Consider the following 22,379-nt stretch of genomic DNA (forward strand, 5'->3'; position numbering starts at 1 on the left):
TGCTCTTGGTGGGAGTCATCCACCGAAGCCACGTGTGAATAAAGTGATGTGCATTACCATTGATTGGGAAATCAACAGTGTGAACACAATTCTGCATGACATTACCTTGCCTGAGAGGCCAACCAGCTTGCGATGAGAAGACTATATATTACCCTGACAAAGATAACATGGATTTCCATCACCAAACTACCAGAAGAATAAAGAAAGGGAACTCTAACTTAAACTGCATATATTATCTGATTATATACATATAAAGCAGACACAGGTACTCAAGGGTTCACCACAGTGCAGAATCAGGGGTAATGGCTCACAGACAGAGTCCCCTGGGAGAGTCCGTCTGTGTTTGCTTTAAACCGTTGCACTTAAATTTCCCTGGATGAATGGAGCGATGGCTTTTGGCTTCTTTCTGTACCCTGAGAGAGATTAAAGGAGGAAGCCCCTCCTGTACGGGTGCACACTCAGCAGAGCTCTCTATGCAGGCTCCTACACACCCCTACGGGTTTTAACTTGTGTTACCCACAGTGCAGTGACATACACATCTGGGAGAAGTTAGCAGGCAGTGGTGAAGGGTGGAGACTGTGACGGGAGATTAAGCTCCCTTTCTTTTGCGATGTTACATAAGGACTGCTTTTAACAAGTAGACAAACTACGAAAATTATTGTAGACATTCCACCAAGTCTACTCTGGTAAAGAAGGAATTCAGCTCAAATGTACAGGTTGTATGTCCACTGTGCAATTCACATGCTTCCCAATGCAGCTCTCCACATAAACCATCTACACGAAAACATATGCTCAGTGTTTAACCTTGTCCTCTACCCCCCATATGTTCTGAAAGTGTGGCCAACTTTAGGACGACTGCCAAGAGTCCTTTAAGCCCAACACATAACTAAGCATGTCCTATCATTACATGACATAATCACTGTAGCTGCCCGTATGTAACATCCATGGAAATGTAAATAAAGGCTATTACCAGTGATCACGTAAAGCACTGAGTTTGAAAGTAAATGTTTGGTTATGAAGTGTGTGTAGGGCTAACATAAAGATGTGGGGAACTGAGGAAGACAGTCAGGATGCAGAACATGGTTCAGGATGCACTGGTTGCCCTATTCATGCTGTCATGTGTGTCTGTGGTTCATTTATGACCTCATATGCATGAGTAAGAGGAAACTGATCAGTTTCAGTCCTGTTGAACAAAGACAAAACATGGCCCAGGTTGAAAACTCTTCATCTGATTCTGTATGAGAAAAATACTTGCTTTGCTGGGGTCTCCAGACCTAGTACCAGGATCAAAGCTCATGTCACTCTTAAAATTATCCCATAATTTACTCACCCTCAGGCCATTTGGTGTATTATGTAGGATATAGACGTAACAGAAGCTAAGATGAGAACTGACAAATGTGGAGGCACATTTTAAAATGGATACGAACACAAATCTACAGTATAGTCAAACAACTCAAAAGGTTGTCATACGTCTTAACTGGTGAATGCGATAGTTGCCGGAAGTCAGTGACAATGGTTTATAAAAAGTTTTAAATATGGATTTTTTTTCTTCCAAAAACCAATCGCTTCACTTTCAGAAAGAAAACATTAACCCACTGGAGTCATATGGATTACTTTTATGATGGATGGATGCTTTTTTGGCGCTTCAGAACCTCAGGCAGCATTCAGTGCCATTATAAAGTTGGAAAGAGTCTTGATATTAGTTAATATATCTCTTACTGTATTCATCTAAAAAGAAAAAAGGCATATTCACCCAGGATGTATTGAGCATCCTGCTTGAGCTTAAGCAGGCATTTTTTAATAAACTATTCTTTTAATTCAATAATGGAGAGAAACACTGCTATACTGTCTCTACGATAAGCTTGTGTTTGTAGAAACCATCTGTACAGTGGGAAAAGCTCTTCCCAACACAAGCAAGAAAAGTTGTGATAAGCCAAATCATCATTCAAGTACAAAAGATGTTAATAGAAGAAATAAAATTGCATTTTGAAAGATTTATTATCACAGCTGTCTGAGAGCTTTGCCCTTTCTTGTAATGCACCTCTTGGAATGTTGTTTTAAAATATTGCCAACACAAATGTCACCATTATTGGTATTCACACATTGGGTTCCCAGTCTGTTTTTAAGTTATTGAACTTACAATTTATGTCTGATGGGTGATAAAATAGGCAAACAATTGACATAGATTTAGCCATTTGCAGGGATACTTAGATGGGGTGGGATGCTTTTGACTTGGCAACAAAGTAACTGTTCAGAATACAATAGAAACTGCATAGCTTTAGCAACCCCCTGTCAATGACCTGCAGATCCCTGGCATTGTGGCACTAATCTTTATACAGAATATATTTTTTTACCGCTTTACTATGGTAAGGTGACACTTTGGTGTATTTTGCTAATAATGCAATGCAAATAAAACAATGTATTAAAAACCAAACCAGGCGCACTCAGTGCAAATGGACAGGGTAATATTATTCTACATCTCCCTTTCCCTAATCCACAGATTTGTTATCTGCTACACTGTACTCTGCAGCCCTCCCAGAGGTCATGCGGTGTGTGTTTGACTCATCAGTGATGAGCGGGTGAGTCCTCATCTGGCTCTGACCTCATCCTGAATTTGAGATGATCCCAACCCCCCAAACAAGCTGCTAAGTGAGATGTTCCAGATCTGCTCTCTAATCTCTCACCGTCACGGGTGACACCAAACAGCACCGGGTTTAGAGGGGGTGCAGGAATGAGGGAGGATTAAGGTGTTAATGACACTCGCAATCTGTCCCTTTAAAGCTGTTTGTGGAGGAAAGAAAAACTAGACTAATCAGATAAAAAGGGTGAAAAGAATCCCTGCACCCAAGTCGAGCTAAGAAACTTCTAGGGAAATGCATTTAGGTTGAAGTTCACAAATCTTAAGATTTTGTTTAAGAATAGTCATGTATATTGCAACTATTCCAAGTACAATGCCCTTTCATAATAAGCCAAATTAATAAAAGCAATGGTAAATGTAGAAGAAAATGGATGTTGGTTTGGAAATGGTAACTACATAGCTTCACTGTCTCATCTTCCAAAAAGGACTATTCACAATGCAAGGCAAAAACAATGTTGAGAAACCAATGATGAAAATGATTCCAAACCACAGAAAAAAATGCTTTCACTGCAATTTGCTTTTCTGCAGAGTCGAAGCTTTGAATTATTGCTGCGGTTTATGAGAGAAAATGATGCTGCAGTCTTTACATAAATAATGAGAAAATACTGCACTCATGGCAAGTTAGAACTCCTGAAAGAATCAGTTTCTTCATGTTTACTTTTGGTGAGGGTCTGAAGTCACATTAACGCTCAAATACGAAGACTTGCAGGTAAAGTAATAGGAGTCTTAAAAAAAAGTTTTTGTTAAATCTTTTACTTAAAGAGTGTCGACCACACGAGGCGGTCATGCATCATCAGTACGGGCGTCTTTCTTCCTGTTGTTATTGAGAAAGTGTTCTGAAGGTCTGGGCAGGTTGAGGCTGGTCTTCCACACCTGTACTCAACACACACCCTTTCACAACCCACTTCCTGAATGAGACCTGCTGAAATGTGTGCCAAGATCTCAGATTCCGCCTCGCTCTGCTGCCTCTGTTTGCCATGATGATCCTCACGTGTAGACACGTCTAACACGTAACACACACTCACCCACCCACACAGATGAGGTCTAAATACATTAAAAAACATATACTGGACTTCAGAAAGCCAAAGTAATCTATCTTTATCTAATACCTTAATAAAAAGCAAAATTATGAATGAACTAAGAACTCTAACAATGAAACTTCATGTTCCATCATAAAAACATACTGACACCTGATGGTCACACAGTCAACAGCTAAAGCAAGTTCAGCCAAAGGTCCTGTCAAACGCCTCATGCTGTGAATTTCTCCGGAGGAACAGCATCTGGTTTAACTGGCTTCTCCCACATTCACAGCTGAACTCCTCAACCGCACGGCAGCAGAGATTCGCAGGTGGCCCACAGACTTCTGCTGAGAGATGGATCTGTTTTGACCTCAAAGTCGGTCAGCTGAATCTGTTATCAAACCAAGAATTACAGACTAAATCAAAATCATTAGGTGGACGACACTAATGAACAACCACATTTTTGATGTAAATATGCTGGTTCAAGATGCAGGTTCTCTCACAAAAAAGTAGAGAATTACTACCATCATCACAGTTGTGCTTGGTTGTTATTGTGCCCTTTCACAAACCACTTAACCTAAGGCTACTTAGTTGAGACCGCCCCACTAATCAGTGGACTGTAAAGCAACTGGAGATAAAGTCTTTGCTAATTGGCAAACGACAACTTAACACATATGGCTGAGTATTTCAGACACAGTAGCCAACAGAAAAGGCTTCATCTTTTTTTTTTTTTTTTTTTGCTTTCTGATTAAGTCAAATGATAGAAATATTGAAACCAGCGCAATGTCCCAATGCATTCTAAATACAACATGAGAAAAATGATGTCCCAAATCAGACTATCTTGAAGTTGAGATGCCACATGTGCCCTGATGCAGTACTGTTTCTACGGGAATTACGAAGCGAACAAACCATTATCCACGACTTTTGCCTCAAACTCTTAAGTTGCTGCTTATTAATAGTTAGTAAGGTAGTTGTTATGTTTAGGTAATGGGTAGGATTAGGGATGTAGAATATGTTCATGCAGAATATGTGCTTTATAAATATTAAATAAATGCTTTAGAACTTTCTATTCATCCTTATTTCATCCGCCTTTTTAAGGAATCCTAAAAAAAGAAGAAGTTGTATCAAAAAAGTCTTCAGATACCAAACTTACATACATAATTTATTGCATGGTACATGTAAAAGGCCAGTATATTTCCATCCTTCATCACTTTTTGGCTGTCAGCAGCTGAGAGTGGAACTATGGGACCATGCCAATCAGATCAACGTAAATGACAGCTCGCCAGTCTCCCAGCAACCAATGAGATAAGGCCTCGGCTCTAGTGCCATTGTTTGTCAACTGCCTTCACAGTGAGGGGGAGCTTATGGTTTTAAAGGTCTTTGACCTATATACGTGGCTTCCATTGGTGTCCCGCCATTCACAGAGTCTAATTGTTTTCTTTAAATGAACGTCCACAATACAACCTCCCCCACACCCCTCTTTCAACAAGCTAAAGCCAAATTGGCTTAGAGGAATCCATCGGCAAACCGCTAATAAGGCTAGTATGATTTCAGAATTACATCTTGTAGGATGGCTTAAACAATAGACTGCAATGAAAGAGGCAGGGAAGGCATGAGGAATGTGGTCTGGCGAACCACTGCAGATGAAAGGATTTAAAGAGGATTTCCAAAAAGCCATTCCCCATCCCCCCCTACACACAAAAAGACAAACCAAACACAAAACAAAGAGTTCAGATTCATTTCCCTTGTACATGAGGGCTACTGCCTGTGAAGCATGACACATGCACAAAAAAGCTAATTTCAAAAGCTTTTTTAAAGATGTAATTTGTTTGTATCCATTCATATATGTGAGAGATGACAGATTAAGTTGTCTCCTGAGACAGCTTTGGCTCTCACGTGACAGCTAAAGTCTGCAGTCAATCTATCAGTGGTCAAGTGTGTTTACTTTTTGATAAGCTTAATGTTAACAATATAATGAGAAGAAATTACAAGTGAAAACTTACAGGGGCCAGTCTACATTCATGTAACATTAACATGTTAGATCCTGTTCACACCAACACGATTGTTTTCATGGCATGATTTTCACATTCTATATTTGTTTAATACAAAAAAGGCAAACGCTCTGCATAAAAATAGAATTTCACTCTCTGACAGTAGGTGGCGCTTATTGAAATACTGCATCCCAGAAGGAAATCCAGCCTCCCCATGGCTTATATTGAAATCCTTCAAAATTTCTCTTTACAGATTTTCGTTTTGTACTTCTAATTCCTGACCGGTGTTTAGTTTTGCTCTCTCTCATCTGCGCTTTCACATTCATCTCTTCTTACCGGAGTTTACGCATCATCTATACCTCCTACAACATCCCTTACTGTACCATACTGTCTCGTGAACATGAGTAAGACAATTATCGGAATTTAGGGATTAAGGTTTATAAAGTTTTAATTATGTATTTTTCTCTTCAACAAACACATCAATTTGCTTCATAAGGCCTTTATTAACCCCCGGAGCAGTATAGAGCACTTCCTATGATGGGTGTATACACTTTTTGGTCTTCACAATCTCATCCACCATTTACTGCCATTATAAAGCTTGGAAGAGCCAGGACATTTTATTTAACAAAGCTCCGATAGCATTCATCTAAAAGAAGAAAGTCACACACCTAGGATGGCTTGAGGTTGTGTGTGTCGTGGAATGATTTTCATTTTTGGGGGAACTATCCCTTACATCGCACAAAAGTTTTGCAGTTAACATTTGTGTGAACAGGACTATAGTCAAGGTTTCTTACCGACAAATTTTAAACAATGATTTGACCTTTGCAATAATATTTATTTTTACTTTACCTTTAAGACCTGTAAGAATATGTAAATTACCTCTGTTATGTTATGACTGGTTAAACTCTATGTGAGGGGTCACCGTGGGCCGAGTTTCTGACTATTGCTAAGGGCTTCACATATGTAAGTGTGCAAATAATGGATGTGAATACAGAGATGATTCATGTACCAGATTTTATTGCTGCATTTATGATTATAAATACAAATAATGGTCTATTCAATTAATCAGTTGATCCAGCTTACAAAACTGTCTGAATGAGAAGTTCACAAAGTGGAACGATCCAGTTCTCTAACTCACTGATTTGATCTGTTTGATTGATTAACGATTAACAAAATCGTCAGTGTTTTATAAATGAATTTGAATCTGCTCACCACATAAATTATATCATAAAAGGATTTGGAATATAGTGAATGCAAGACTGCATTCGTTCATGTCCTATTTCATCCTATTCTCCTTTTGTGTTTCACGAAATAAAGTCAGAGGGTTTTGGAGCCACATTAGGGGGAGTAAATGACGACAGAACTTCTGTAGGTAAACTAATCCTTTAAAAGCAGAAGAAAACATTTTCAAACGTGGATGATAGTACAGTCCATGTGAACTTCTGTGAACCCACTCAGACTCATGACAGAAGATGGGGAGTATTCCAGCCACCTCATCTCGTGCATGCAGGAATGATGGAGGGAGGGCAAGGGTAAATGAGGGAAGGGGGATCTGAGGCAACTGCAATGGGTGGGATGCGTATCCAGACGGTGCAGTCAGCAATTAATATACATTTGGCCCTCAGCCTCCTAAAAACCACATGAGGCAGTAGCACGAATGGTCTGTGAACGATCCATAAACAGCCTGGGTGTGTCTGTGTAACTGTGGGGGTGTAGAGTCTTCTTTGTAATTAAGGCCACCTAAATGAGCTGGGCGGCAGGGTCACTCCTGTAGTTCTCACAACCTTGAGTGTACCGCTGGCTCTGAGATTCAGATCATTTATTACACAGAAATGGAGATAAGGAACAGATGCAGGGGAAATCAGAGGGTGGTGTGGCACAGATGTAAAAGAGCTTTGCTGATAACCAGAAGGTTGCAGGTCAAGCAACAGCATCTTGGTGGAAAATGGGCATCATTGCTTCACCATTGATTGACTGATCACTGGCTGCACTTCATCCACTGGAAAAAGACAATACAGTTTCGCCCCTGACTTCCTCAAGCTTTGTTTTTCCATAAGGACTCCCTAGAAGGTTCTGGACTGGGCTAGACAGCTCTTTAGTCACAGGTTGTTTACTGTGACCGTCTGATTTGACTAAGTAAGTAGTAATTTAGTAGACACTAAATTGTTACCGGGACAATCATTTACCTGAGGTTAAGAACTTGTAAGGATGCAGTGGTAATGACTCATGGATTGTCCTGGTGGTCAAAAACCTATAACTTTTTAGTTCAGCTCTTTAACCACTGAGCCGCACCAACCACTGATTTTCAATTTAAAGTGACGTGATGTGTAGCCAAGTATGGTAACCCATACTCTCAATCTGTGCTCTGCATTTATCCCATCCAAGTGCACACACACAGCAGCGAGTAGGGAGCACACACACACACTGTGAACACACACCAGGAGCAGTGGGCAGCCAAGTGCTGTGGCACCCGAGGAGCAGTTGGGGGTTTGGTGACTTGCCCCCACCCCCCTCACTTTGCGTGAACATTTGGTCGGCATTACCCAAATATTTCCACATAAGCCCCTTTCACACTGCACATCGGACCCGTCACATTGCTGGAACATTGCCGGGTCGCCTTCTGTGTGAAAGCAACCACGTCCTGGGATTGATTCCCACATTGAACCCGGGTCGGGGACCTAGGAACATTGCGGGGTTCGACCCGGAACGAGCGCTGTGTGAACAAAAGCCAGATCGAATGCCGTGTTAAAGTGATGACGCGCGACTCTTTTACCGGCTGTTTTGAAGGAAGATCAACGTTCGCGAAGAAAACATATGTGCAAACTGTAATGAAGCAGAGATCAGTTAGTTCCTCACTTTCCTGCGCTGACGCAGAGATCGTTCGCCAGCTTGTAAACAGTGAAAGTATAACGTGCCTAACGTTTTCGACTCGTACATTACACGTCACACGCTGATGTCACGTGTCGTAATGGGATCTTCAAGGGTTGTGTGTGAAAGCACGCGCATATCCCGGGTAATCACTGGCAGAGTGAAAGTGCAAAATCTAGCGACCAGGGAACAATTGCCGGAACACTTTACCCTTCGATTTGCCGGAATGGCAGTGTGAAAGGGGCTATAGTGACGTAGACATGTGGGGCTGTGTTAAAATGAGGCATTTTAGGGGGCGTGGCAGAGTCTTATCTTTCATAAAGAATATCTCTTTGGATTTGAGACTTTAGTCTTTGCAACTTCTTGATCTTCTTCATGCACCAAGAGCTTGTAACACTCAAAAAGAGAAAGGAAAAATTAAAATCGCATCATATGACCCCTTTAATTATAAGTGTGCTTCGAGTTGTTTCCTTTCCAAAGTTTGCACAGAAATGGCTCTAAGAAAATAAGATATGGGCAGAGAATTCAGTGACGAGAGACTGAGAAAGACAAAAGACGACTGTGTCTTGTTACCACAAATAGTCTAAAATGGCCCAGACGGCCTGTCTGCAAATGAGAATGTGAAGAATTCTCAGCAGGTTGGAGAAGTTTGTGAATGCAGGGAGGAAAAGCTCTAATAATACATGCGTTACTAAAAGTTGCTCACTTGAAAATTGGCACAATGGAGTCTATGTGGCTGTAATTAAATAACATTTTAGTCATGCAACTAACAGTCACTTTATACAGAGAGCTCTGATTACGGTGTCGGTTTAAGAGAAACGTCAGGTAAACTTTTCCGTCCACATGATTCAAAACTGACCCATTTGCTTTTCAAATGGTGAAGTCATAATCACAGATAAACAAGCACACACACGTCTTTAAAACGCTGAATCAAAGCGAGAAGATCCCCTGAAGAGCGGCGCTGTGGTAGGATAAACAGCTCATGTGCTCCACATGTCTGGTCTTGTCCCAGAGAGCAGCTCTAATTAGCGAGGAACAGGAATAAGCTTTGCAAAAACCAGCTACTCTTGCTCAGCCAGGCGCCTCTAGTTAGATTTCAGAAGAGTGGCTAAACCACCGTCACCCAGAATGCACCTCTCTGGGTGCACACACCCTGAACAGGGCTGCGACCTCAAATCTCAGTCCAACCACACGGCACTGGGCTGAATCCAGAGGCCACAATTTCTGCTCCTAGCTATAAACAACTATAGCCTCCAGAATCCTGGTGAATGCCACTTCCTTCCTCTCTGCAACAACAGGATTAAAAACGAGACACTGGACAACACACAGGAATCAATCTTGCAGAGTAACTTTTCTTATTCAGGGAGTAGGCACGAGAGAGGTGTATTGTATAACTCAGTTTGTGTCCAATACGGTGGTGTTGAGTGATGCCAAATCGAAGTGAACTCAAACAATGTGTGCAGCGAAGTCACTAAGAAGCCAGTGCAAGTTCTCAACAGGCTGAACTTTCTAAAAACGGTTCCTTATTGTGAACCGTAACAGGCAAGACAAGCATTACTTCCGTAAGCAATGACTCCTGAGGAACCAAGAACTGGCCAAGCACAAATCTTTTGAAAGTTGGGACAATAGATTTTCACCCCATCCATTTTGTATGAATGCACATTTTAATTATTATTTTTTATTGTTAATGATTCGTCCACATATACGTTTTCATTTCTATACAGTTTTGTCCAGATAATGTTGTAACAAAATGTCATTAACCTGATCATTAACTTTTTTCAGCTCAGATATACAAGTGATACCAAATTGTGAATGTTAAAAATGCCCACAAGTTGTGAATAATATGAACCATTTTATTAGGGCTGCAACTAACGATTATTTTGATAATCGATTAATCTGTCGATTATTTTTACGATTAATCGATTAATCGGTTTATGTACTTATATTTTAGTTTTTTCCATTTTTTCCCCAAGTAAATTATTAATAAAGGGTCTTTATCATTCAGCATAGATTTTTAAGAGATTTTAACCATTTTGCATTGTCATATCCTCATCAAAAATATACCTGGAGTTGTTTTATTATGTTAGTAATCCTTTGTCGAACTCTTCTGCAATCAAAACACTGATCCATACTCTAGCAAAATTCACAAGGAGATTTCAAATATTGTTTTCACCATGGCAGTCCTTAGAGCTCCTAAAGTAGTTTAACATCCCAAACAAAGCTTAAGGAATCTTTGAGAACATATTTTCACAAAGTATAAGGATAAAACAGAATAAAATTGCAGTGCATTGTATTTTATTATTTACTGGGAAAAAGCTTTATAGCTTATGCTGTGAAATTGTAAACAATCCTTCGAAAAAAAAAAGTGCCAATGGCATGAAACCTGAATGGAACTCACAATTTAAAGTAAAATCAATCAGAAGGTTGTCCAGAAAAAAAAAATTGGGACACACACAAAAAACCTGCTGTGTGAAAAAGAGCAGTGAATACTTAGAAAAGAAGTGCATTTTAAATATACTCAAACATTTACCTCTCTCATTCAGTCATAATTAGGCTGCAAGTCTGAATTATGAACTGGTAAACGACAAACTGATCACATAACATGTTTGTAAAGCTTTAAATGTTAACTGTTAAAAAGCAATGTTATCAGCTTTTACGACTAAACATTTGCAAACAACCTTGTAACGTTACTGGAGAATCTGCACAAATAAAATTCTTAGGGGCCGTTCACATATCGCACCTAAAAACGCGTGGAAAACGCTAGTCGCGCCGCTTTCTCCTTCTTTCCAAAGCGCTCGGGCAGAAGCGCCCCTGAGGCGTTTGCCTTTGCTAAGCAACCATGACGTGCCCTCTCCATGAAGACCCGGAAATTTCAGCAAAGGATAAATGGATGCGGTGTGGACGTGCCTGGAAAAACGGGCGCATCGCACCGCGTGCGTGTCGCGACCGCGTCGCTTCCATTATGAGAGTGCATACTGCGCGCCTACATAGGAAATAACGAACTTGAGCACGCAAAAGACACGATATGTGAACAGCCCCTTAAACAGTTCAGTAGTGCAGAGTTTACAGGTTACTCTTCTTTTTTGAAGGCTCAAAGTAAAGTACTCCCACTTCCCGCTGAATGCTGCAGAGACGCTGTTCGGGAAGCACGTGACATAAAACGAGGCCAGCTATTGGCTATTCGCTACTTCACCTGCTGTACTGGCTGAGTAAAACCTCCGGTGGCTCATTACTGCCACACTTTGGTCACCGCAGATTTGAAATATGCACGAAATGAGCCGCTTATGGCAAATAAAATTTATTTAGTGACGAATCGATTACTAAATTAGTTGACAACTATTTTAATAATCGATTTTAATCGATTAAATCGATTCGTTGTTTCAGCTCTACATTTTATTGTTAAAAATAAATAAATAAAATAAATCTTTGCAGATAAAATAATACACAAGCTTTAATTTCGCAGAAAATTTTTACTTAAGTGGTTTTACATTATAAACTTCACATTTAAATCCTTGAAAAATGATCCTTATTTAATTCAACTGTATGTGCTTCAGCCTAACCCTGACTTTTTTTTTTACGAAAATGAGGAACAAATCAGTTATTTATGGTGGTCATCAATAGTATGCAACAAATGCCATCGACTGAGCTTAAACTGCATTAAACCCAATACATTTCATTAAGGTTGGAAAATGTTTCCTTTGTAATATGAGCATTGAGTCTGTGGGTAAAACAGAAAGACATTACAGGCCAAGACTATTTTTAAGACTATTTTGATTGGTTTACAGAACACCTAAAACAAAGGCCCTTTCTAACACAAATCAAAAGAAACAAATCCATTCCTTAGAATGGAAAACGAAACAACAATTGACAAAAAGCACCAAAGGTGAATCTGAAACGTCAGCGGTGTTTGTGCCTGTTCAGAAATTCCAGGAGGAAAACGTGTGTCAGAGTTTCCGTTAAAATCCACCTGTGTGACACAAAGAGCTCACACAGCGTCCGCTCCACCCTCTGCCCTCTTGCCTTCTTTTACATCATCCTTTAAACCTACCACACATGCTGGACCACACAACATCAACTACATTTTACAGCAGTCATCCAGTGGCTCCAGTGTAGGCTTCGCTTGGCAGAACAACACAGACAGAGCAGCGGTAAACAGCACAAAATGAGACCAGAATCAGCTCAATAAATGAACACTGGATGAACAATGGGGGAAAGGTTTGTCTTCTTACAAAGGACAGTGCTCATGTCTGATGTTGTAAAATAATCTGGAGATCCAGATTAAAAAGCCATTCATAGCAATAATAATAATTGTGGCAAGAACAGTTTAAATAATGCACAAATTTTAATTGACCAGAAAATTAAGGACGTTTTTCTGATGGAAGTATGATGGGAAGTGTATGAAACTTAAATTTTAAATGACATTATTAAGTAAATAAATAAATAAAAATCCCATTTTTCTTGCTAAAACTACTGCCGCAACACCGGTGGCGTCACTTGTCCACCACGGCACCGACCCCCACCATCATTTAGATTTTTTTATAGTAATAAAAATCATTTAATTCAGTAAAAGAACAGACTACAATTAAAAACCGAATGTGGCTGCTCAATGTCGCATATACAGATCAGATTTCATTTAAACAGTGAGGAGAGCTGACTGACAAGAAGAGTGAGGTGAGACAAACAAGATGATGGCAGAAGATTTAGTTTCGAAATGAAATGCAAAAGCACCTGTTTGGCAACATAAAATTATTTAAAAAGCCTGTTGACTTTTGCCGTTTATTAATGTTTACGCTTTTTTTTTTTTTTTTGTTTCTTATTTAATTGGTTCCACATTGTTTGATGATTTTTTTTTATTTATTTAAACTTTGTCATTTATTTATTTTATTTGACATCAAGGTGCCATGACTCCAAGATTTCTAACTCATTTTGCTAATAAACTTTTTTTTTCTTTTTTTATTTATTTGGCATAGCGTGCCCTAAAACATAGTGTGTTTTTATTTGTTTTGTTTATAAAAGTTCTATGTTTTACATATAGGCTAAAGTGAGTTTAACGTTGATTTTAGTTGTTGTATTCAAGCAATTGACGCCAAACTGCCACTAATTAGAATTTAAGCTATTTAAAAGCGAAGGAAAGCGATGTCAAGAGAGAAAATTCAAACAAACTAAATATTTACAATTGCTTTACGCCGAATTGACACTATTTGAAAGTGAAAGTAAAAGGTTTAGATTTAAAAGCATAAAAATGTAAAAAGTACAAAGCTTAAAAACGAAGGAAAGCGAGGAAAATTTCCCCGTCCCCATGTTGATATTGGTATTATCAGTGTTGTCACACGTTAGTGACGCAGAAATTACACGCTTTACATTTATATTAAAATGCATATATAAATGTAAATATTAAAATAATTAACATTTTCATTAAAAAGTATGTCTCTTCACATGAGATAAAATTTAATCCCAAACAAATTTACTTAATGCTCAGCATGAACAAAATTGTGAGGTCGGACCCCGATGCTAAAATGACTAGTGCTTTGGAGAGGTCGGCATTTTTACTCTAAAGACAGACAGAGACACTGGTGTATCACAGAGTGGCTTAACAGCTGCTGTCTCCCTTAAAAAAATAAATAAAGGCAATCTCTGAATAACATTTATTGTATAATGTTTCCGAGAAACGTTGCTGTGAATGGCACCGCCTCAGGCTCCTCTCCACTGTGCAGACAAAAGCAGCACGTTATCCAGAGTAACGGCACACAAAAGAAGTGAAGCCGTGCCACTGTGACCAAGGCTTTAAACTCAGCCAGCATATGAAGAACTCAACCTCTAGTGGCATTTTATTATTTATTTATTTTCCCCCGTATGAAAGAGGCAGCACACAATCCTGCTCGTGCTCCACAAAAGCCAAAAATAATCTCAGCAGGACCGGCCCTATGTCCAGGGACTTCGCTCGCCAGCAGCACGTGAATTGCATAATCCAATGCTGTCCTTATGTAAGAGTCACAGCATGATTTTTGCCGCAAATAAACAGCATATCAAAGAATCATGAATAAAGAATCATATAATCTCACAGCGAGGGGAGATTAATCTCTGCTCCTGAGATGTGAGTTCAGTGATTTTTAGGCCTGCTCGTGGTGGTGGCGGCACACGGAGAGAACAAACAGCTGTGGGTGAGCTCTGTGTGTGTGTGTGTGTGTGTGTGTGCACGGACGGCCAGGCACTCTCTCATTACAGAGTTCCCAGAAGCCCCTGGGCTCCACTGCCTCGACCAGCCAGATGTGCAAATGGTTCCCCGCGATTGGCTGCCACTGCAGAAACAGAAACAGAAGAAAAACACGGCAGAACCTCCTAGAATGATTTATTATCCCTTACGCTGTAGAAAGCACCACTATTTAAGGGATTCACTCATGGAACATCAGGAGAACTGACTCATTTATGGGTACATGGATGACAACTAACACTTCGAGCAGGATATCTGAGACCTGGGTGCGAAACAATGACCATCTAAATGCTACTGAAATTAGTTTAAAGTGGGTTGCCCTTCACTCTCCTCACAAAAATAACAATTACACACTTAGAAGAGAGAGAGGAGGAAGAGTTTAGACTGTGTGAACACCAGTTTAATGGAGGAGTTTAAAAGCGAAATTCTTCACCGCTACGGCGATATTTTCTTTTGTTACAGATATGTGAAACCTGAAATCAAAATTTCTGCAATTATTAGTCAGATAGACAAGATCAAAAAAAGAAAAAAAAAGCAATTTAATATAACCATATTAGATATTTAGATATCTACATTAGAGTAGATTTTGTATTTTTTTTTTTTGCACGCTCATTTTTTCTTTCATCTAACATTCACTTAAGTTCATCTTAAAAACACTTGTCATTTATTTATTTCTAATAATGTAACGCCCAGATTCACATTTACTCATTTAGACAAAATAATCTATAATTTTACTATCAGCCATTTATTGGTTAGTAGGGGTGTAACGTTACGTGTATTCATACCGGACCGTTTCGGTACAGGGCTTTCGGTACGGTGCACGTGTGTACCGAATGACCGACTGCAATATTTTGTGTGCAGAACATCCAAACGAACATATTAAGTCCCCCTGCAGGAGATTCTAAGGCTGGTGACACACTGGCTGCATGGCATTTCTGCTGCGTGTCAGTGGCATGACAGTTGCTTCGGGTTTTCTGTGTCTTTACACACCAGAATCGTGCCTACTGTAGGTGACATAGAGGGAGACCGCTGAGGTGCCGACAGACCAGGATCTTGTCTTCACGACAACAATATCTATACTTCATGTTGAGCATAAATATAAAGCCTACTGATAAGGGACACCGTCAACAGTATTGACGGCAAAATAGACTATGTTTGACAGGTGCAATATGCCAGTGTGTCACCGGCCTAAGGTTTTCAAAAGGCATCACGCAAGTGTGAACATCACTACAACTAGAAAAAAAACGATTGTAATTCAAACGCAGCTCCCGTCGGCATTTAAACAGACCTTTGCTCTTAATTCTGATCGGTCCAACACAATAACGAAATCTGAGCAGGTCTAAAAACTGAAACTGTTGATGCTGCACTCTACACTTTGGAAAAGTTATAAATATTTTTTAAATATGAGCACACCTACAAGCTGGGATTGGTAATGCTGCACTGTAATCATAGTTATTTATTTATATTTTTCATTATACTATATGATATTGGTTTGAGACGGAGAGTTTTTTATTTAGTGGAGAACTTTGCAGCAGTATTTTCTTATATATATATATATATATATATATATATAAACAAATTGATTGTTAAAAAAAGTTTACAGTAATAAACAACCTGCAGTTTAATGTTTGCATTTCTTTCCCTTACTGTACCAAGAATGAACCGAACCATGACTTTAAAACCGTATACCGTTCACCCCTATTGGTTAGTAAACATACCATGAACAACATTTGTGGTGCATCCCTTCTTGTCTGAAACACAAAATAAGAAATTAAGCAGTGATGCACCAAATAGAATATAGGAAAACAACAAAACGCACATTAAAGTGTCATTTTCTGGCCTAAAACCTGAAATGAATCTAATAATAAACATAAATAAAAAAGTTGTACATAAGGCCATTCTTTTTTATATAACTTTCAAAATTATATAACTGTTTGAACACTAAGCATTTAAAGAGTGGTTGTAAAAAACTTACACAGCAGATTATATAAACACATTAAATAACAGACAACAGGTTAAGTAAAAATACACTGAAAACGTAATAATATAGTGCATGCACAATGCATAGCAAAAATGCTCCATTTTAGGAGTTATTGTTTCTAGCTGACGAAGTAGACACTGAATGGTTTGGTAAATGTAACATTAAAATGGAAAATTACATAATCTCCAAGCTGCTCTTTTCCATACAATGCCCTCACAGAGTGATCAAATGCTTTAAAACTATTATCATTAACATATTCCATGACTCATATTCTTGACACCTCTGTACTATTCAATGTCTAAGTCCTCCCTCATGGACTGTTTTCAGCTCCCCCTCTTTGGCAGAAACGTAAAAAGTGCTTCTCTTCTAAAATTAGCCAGTAAAAGTGCTCAAAACTAGCAATGCCAGAGAATGCCTTGAAAAGCAATTTCCTGCAGTTTTAGCGGGCAGACTTTGAAGATTATTCCAGTATAGATTAAAAGGCAGATTTACAAGTGCATGCGAAGAAAGACGCTTTTACCCTCTTTAACAAGCACAGACAAATGCACTGACATGCTGTCAAAATGCCATTCATTTTTGGCCATGAAAGAATACCACAATAGCTCATTGTTTGAGATTTTTAGACGTCAGAAAGTGACTTTATGCTATTAGAAATGTCAAACTATAGGCCTTTATAAAATAAAGTTGCAAAATTTAGAAGCTATATGTAGAAAATATGTGGTTTCTCCATTAAAACAAGTCAGTTTTTTCAGGTGATCTTGGGTTGGCATGGTGTAAACCAAAACACAAAACCCTGTTTAAAAGAGCATGACCCACATTTCCTTCACCATTATCTACATTTCCCTCAATCTTAGCTTTCTGTTTGTCTGAGAGGCTCAGTTTAGTTTAGCCTGTGTGTCTCCAAAAACAGCAGGAACAAGCCAGAGATAGGAAAGGCTCTTGTTTGTTGAAGTTCTGCGTGTCCTGTATTCAGTCTTTGCCCTGATGTATCTGCTGTATGTCACTGTGAACTTGAATAACCTCATTCATACAGACCGTTACAACTATTATAAGGCTATAGGACTTCTGTGATGAAGATGGAATCACAAGAACTCAGTCTTAAAAATGGAAATTACTTTAAAATACAAAAAAAGGAAAGTCACAGAATTGGCTAAATTAATTAAGGATGTGCGATGAATCAAATCACAATATGGACTAGTGTCTGTGAATATTATAGCACAAAAAGACTGTTATTGAAATATGAAATTTGCATGTTATTAATAGCACCAATAATTATACTACAGTTTAAAACATTCAAGAAAAAAAAAAAAAAAAAAATCACAATTTGGGTAAAAACAGAACCTCAGAAAAAAAGTTCAAATTTCATTTGATTACATTTTAAAAGATTCATATAAAAGCTTTATGCATTTTTGTGATTACCAATGCTTTTGACAATAAGTGTATGAAATCATAAGACACAATGCAGAAGACTTAAGTGACAACACAATTTCTGAATAAGTACATTTTTTTTTTGCAAATTTTAATAAATGATATGTTGATTTTAACAAATTAATACGTTTTTAAGTTTAATGAATTCACTTGGTAAAACCATTTTGATTGTTGAAATGTAATCAAACCATTAAAACAGATAAATTCCCCCACAAACAAACAAAACAAACAAAAAGTAGAAAAAATTTAATTAAAAAAAAAAAAATAATAATAATAATTCCTAGGCCCCTAATATCATGACATAAAAATAGTTTATGCTTGTTCACTAGTGAGTCTGAAGACATTGCACTTTCTAATTCTTCAATTTGTATAATTACAGTGCCATCAGTTTTCTTAATTTACATATAAATTGGAACGGACACTGATAAAGTAGTGTGAATTCAATAAACCAATAACAAACTGACTATTAGTATCAATTTACAAGTTTTTTTTTTTATACAATGTTCTATGAGTGATGTCAAGACATGGAGTCATATTTTCGCATTAACATGAACAGCAATTTTTAATTAAAGAGGAAATCTACGATTTAGGAAACAGCAACATACACAGTTTAGCCATAAGACATAAATATCACACAAACAAAGTTACTTCCAATCTGGCAATGCCTGTCATGACTTGCAAACTCTGCAACTTTCACATAAACTGCACAAACATACCAGAAAAAGAAAGAAGCTGTTTACATAGAGAACTATGCACCCGCAGGAATAACGTCTGTGACACACAACCAGAAGTTCATCCACCCAGCACTGATTTCGACCACTTCAACAAAACAGTTTGTTTGTTTTTACAAACGCAGGGACTGAAGTTAAAATTACTGTCTGTGGTCGTCAACAGCATGCCATTGAGCTTAACCTTTAACTTTCTAAGATTTTAGCATGATTGGTCAATTATGGTTATGATTGACCAGCAGAAATAAAAACCACAAAAATAACTCACAAGTAAACAATAACAGAGTGAACTGCATTCATGGTCTTCATATGTTCAGTCTAAATAAGATAAAGTATCATTGATCATAAAGTCGTAGCACGCTAGGAAGACTTCCGACAGCACATGTGTTCACAATCAACTCCCTTTCTAATTTGGGCTTGAATAAACAAAGAACATGTGTCTGTGTTTTTATTCCCTTAACTTTCACTGTAATGAATAAAATAAAAATAAAATAAAAAAAGATATTCTTTAGATTCAAATGATTCTGTAAGCGGCAGATGCTGCTTGACAAAGATGAACTAACTGAAGTCAAAAACGTCAAAACAAGACAGCAAAGTTTTGCTCCAGATATAACGGTGTGAAATACATAAGGAAATAAAACTTCTCGTCATGTTCCCACACTCCTGCATCTTACTCATTCCATTCCATATAATTATTATTTCATATAAACTAAAAACAATCCTCCAATCAGAGGAGAGAAAAGAGTGTCTCCTCAAAGAAACTGTATTGAAAATGTATTTGAAGCAACTTAGCTAATTACATATATGAATAGTTTGGTTACAAAACGCAATAAATGGCCATTTTAAAAAATAAAATAAAAAAATTAATAAAATAGTTTCCGCCAAAACGATCGGTCCAACGCAATAACAAAATCTGAGCAGGTCTAAAAACTGAAACTGTTGATGCAAAAGTATTGTTTCTGGTTGGTATTGAAAAGTCAATTTTTTCAATTTTATTCAAAATGTGATATTCGTTGAGTTATTAGATCATATTTTCTCCTTTTTTTCCCCAAACCGCGACAAACGCCAGTCTCCCTTTTTTTGCAGAACGCCATATATCCGCTCAACCAATCACTGCGCACCATTTCACACACTCTAGACAGTAATGGCGGAGCTCTGAATACACTCCACATCTTAGTTTTCCTCATGTACTTTGTACTTTTTGATGAATTGCATGTGACTGTCATGCGCCTCTCGTCAGTAAAGCCGGTTCTGTGATCAATAGTAACAGTAAATTTCCATCATGTGCTTTCAGATGGAAATTATTCAGATTAAATACACAGAGGCATCCATCACTGACAAGTTACACTGTATCGCGTTCATTACTGATAAGATTAAGAACACTATATTGCGTAGCTCGTCAATATTTGGTTTTTTTTTAATGCCATTTATGTTTTTGTTAATACAGTACATAGCACTAGTCAACTAAATGAATGTAACATAGCAAAAATGAATGCACTTTTGGTAGTTGAATGTAAGGGAAATGTCATTTTGGCATTTCTGTGGACTAATGTGATATTGTTCATGTTCTTGTTTATAATGAAATTTTCTTTTATTGCTATAATGAATTTATAGCATTAACAAGATGACCCGTTGAATTCATTTTGGAAGCGTTCTGGGGAGCGTTACTATGCATTTGGCCAATCGCAGTTCAGGACAGGTGCAGGTACAGGTGCAGTGCTCTGGAGTGGAAGTCCCCAGTGTCTGTCTCAGCAGGGGGGAGATCTCCTCCTAGGTCTTAACTGAGATTTAGAGCGCCCCGAGTCAGTGTCTGCTACCTCAGATCAAGTCCATGTCTGACTGAACTCAAGACTGACTGGGCTGCTTTTCTCTCATCTTTATAGTGCATTTAAATAAAGGAAGCCTCCACTGGTGACCTCTCGGAGTGAAAGAGAGCGGAAAAAGAAAAGAAGAAAAGAGAAATATAAAGTTTGTGAGTTCTCAGAGCTCCAGGGTGCAGTTAAAAGAAACCATTTTGTCCATGGACCCTTTTCACAAGACTGTGATGATGCATTTCAAAGCTAAAGTTGAGTGTCCATTCTTTGGAATAATCTCTCGTTCACACTGACTCACCGTCTATCTGTGTGACCATGTCTATGTCAGGAGCCCACGGGTGACGGGAATGCTGGGACTCTCCGGTACATCGGCATTTTACGGGCTTACTCACGCTCAGGTTAGAAGATGGCCAAACCGTGAGAAAGCACCTCATTGTTCGACATTCACAATGGTCACTATGAGCGCTGAATGGCACTCACAGCTATGAGTAAAGAAACTAATTAGCATAATAGTACAAATCCTGCTGACCACTTAAAAGCTTGTGTTGTCGCAAGAAAACACGACTTACGTAATCCACACTGGAAGCCGTCAAGATGAGTAACACTTTACACGCATGAACGGTTTGACCACATTCAAGGGTTTTCACCAAAGCAAGAACTGCTAAATGTTAAATCCTTCTACATAAACTACTATATCACTGTTTATGTAGGTGTCAAAATCTGTATTCTACTTTGTAAATCTGATCACAAAAAAATTAAATAAAAAATAAGTGTGAGAAGCCTTAATACCAGCAAAAGCTGTCAAAGAATGAAAACAGCCTGAAGGTTGTTCTTGGCGTTTAGCGTCTTCCTTGCAGGCATTAATGGACTACGGTTGTGCAACTACAGAGATGGGAAGTATGCAATTGCAGTGCAGGGTTCATTCCTTTAAAGCAGGGTGAGAGAAGCGTCCTATCTGTGGATGTGGAAAGTTAAGCAAGACCCAGCCTGCTGAGATGTCTCTTTTGTCTTTGTGACATGCCCTCCATACCAGCAGACTGTGACCTGCTTTCTATAGGCTGCAGTTCCTCTGAGAACAGACTGATCTGAACACTCAAACCCCCCCCCCCCCAAAAAAAGTATATATTTCAGCATTTCTGATTCAGCATGAGCCAAGGAATCAGGGCAAAACAGAATGATTCTATCCTTCTGCAATGTTATTAGCATAAACATTAGCACAGATTTGAGCTGTTGGTGGTGCTAGAGGGTTTGAGTTAGAGACTCCAGATTTTCTGTATTTAATGTTGAGACTGTCAAATTTCATAACTTCCCCACATGTGGTTCTATGGGCTACCACTAGGGTTGCAAAGGGGTGGAACATTTTCGGTAAATTTCTGGAAACTTTCTAAAAAATTCCTGGAATATTCCACAATATCCTGAAATGTTTCCAAAATTTCTGAAATGTATACCTGGAAATTTCCCACCTTGTTGCAACCCTAGCTAAATAGAAGAAGAAGAAGAAGAAGATAATTCAAGTATACAAGAGATACTACGAACATTTAGTGCTCGGCCCCTAATTAATGTTTATGTCTTAAATATAACTTTTAATCAATTTAATGTACCCTCCTCGCTGAATATAGCCATTCATTTCTCAATAAAGAAAATCTTACAGACCTCAAAATCTCCTGACTGGTTTGTTTGACAGACAAAATGGCTGTCAAT

The 22,379-nt window shown here is 38.5% G+C and overlaps 1 protein-coding gene across 1 annotated transcript in view; it reads right to left on the reverse strand.

Moving 5' to 3' along the window:
- Window positions 1-22,379, reverse strand: part of LOC127979550 (partitioning defective 6 homolog gamma) — a 37,519-nt gene that overhangs the window by 5,619 nt on the left and 9,521 nt on the right. The gene's annotated exons all lie outside the window — the stretch shown is intronic.

This window comes from Carassius gibelio, chromosome B19 (genome assembly GCF_023724105.1).
Source record: "Carassius gibelio isolate Cgi1373 ecotype wild population from Czech Republic chromosome B19, carGib1.2-hapl.c, whole genome shotgun sequence".
In the NCBI taxonomy this organism is placed as follows: domain Eukaryota; kingdom Metazoa; phylum Chordata; class Actinopteri; order Cypriniformes; family Cyprinidae; genus Carassius; species Carassius gibelio.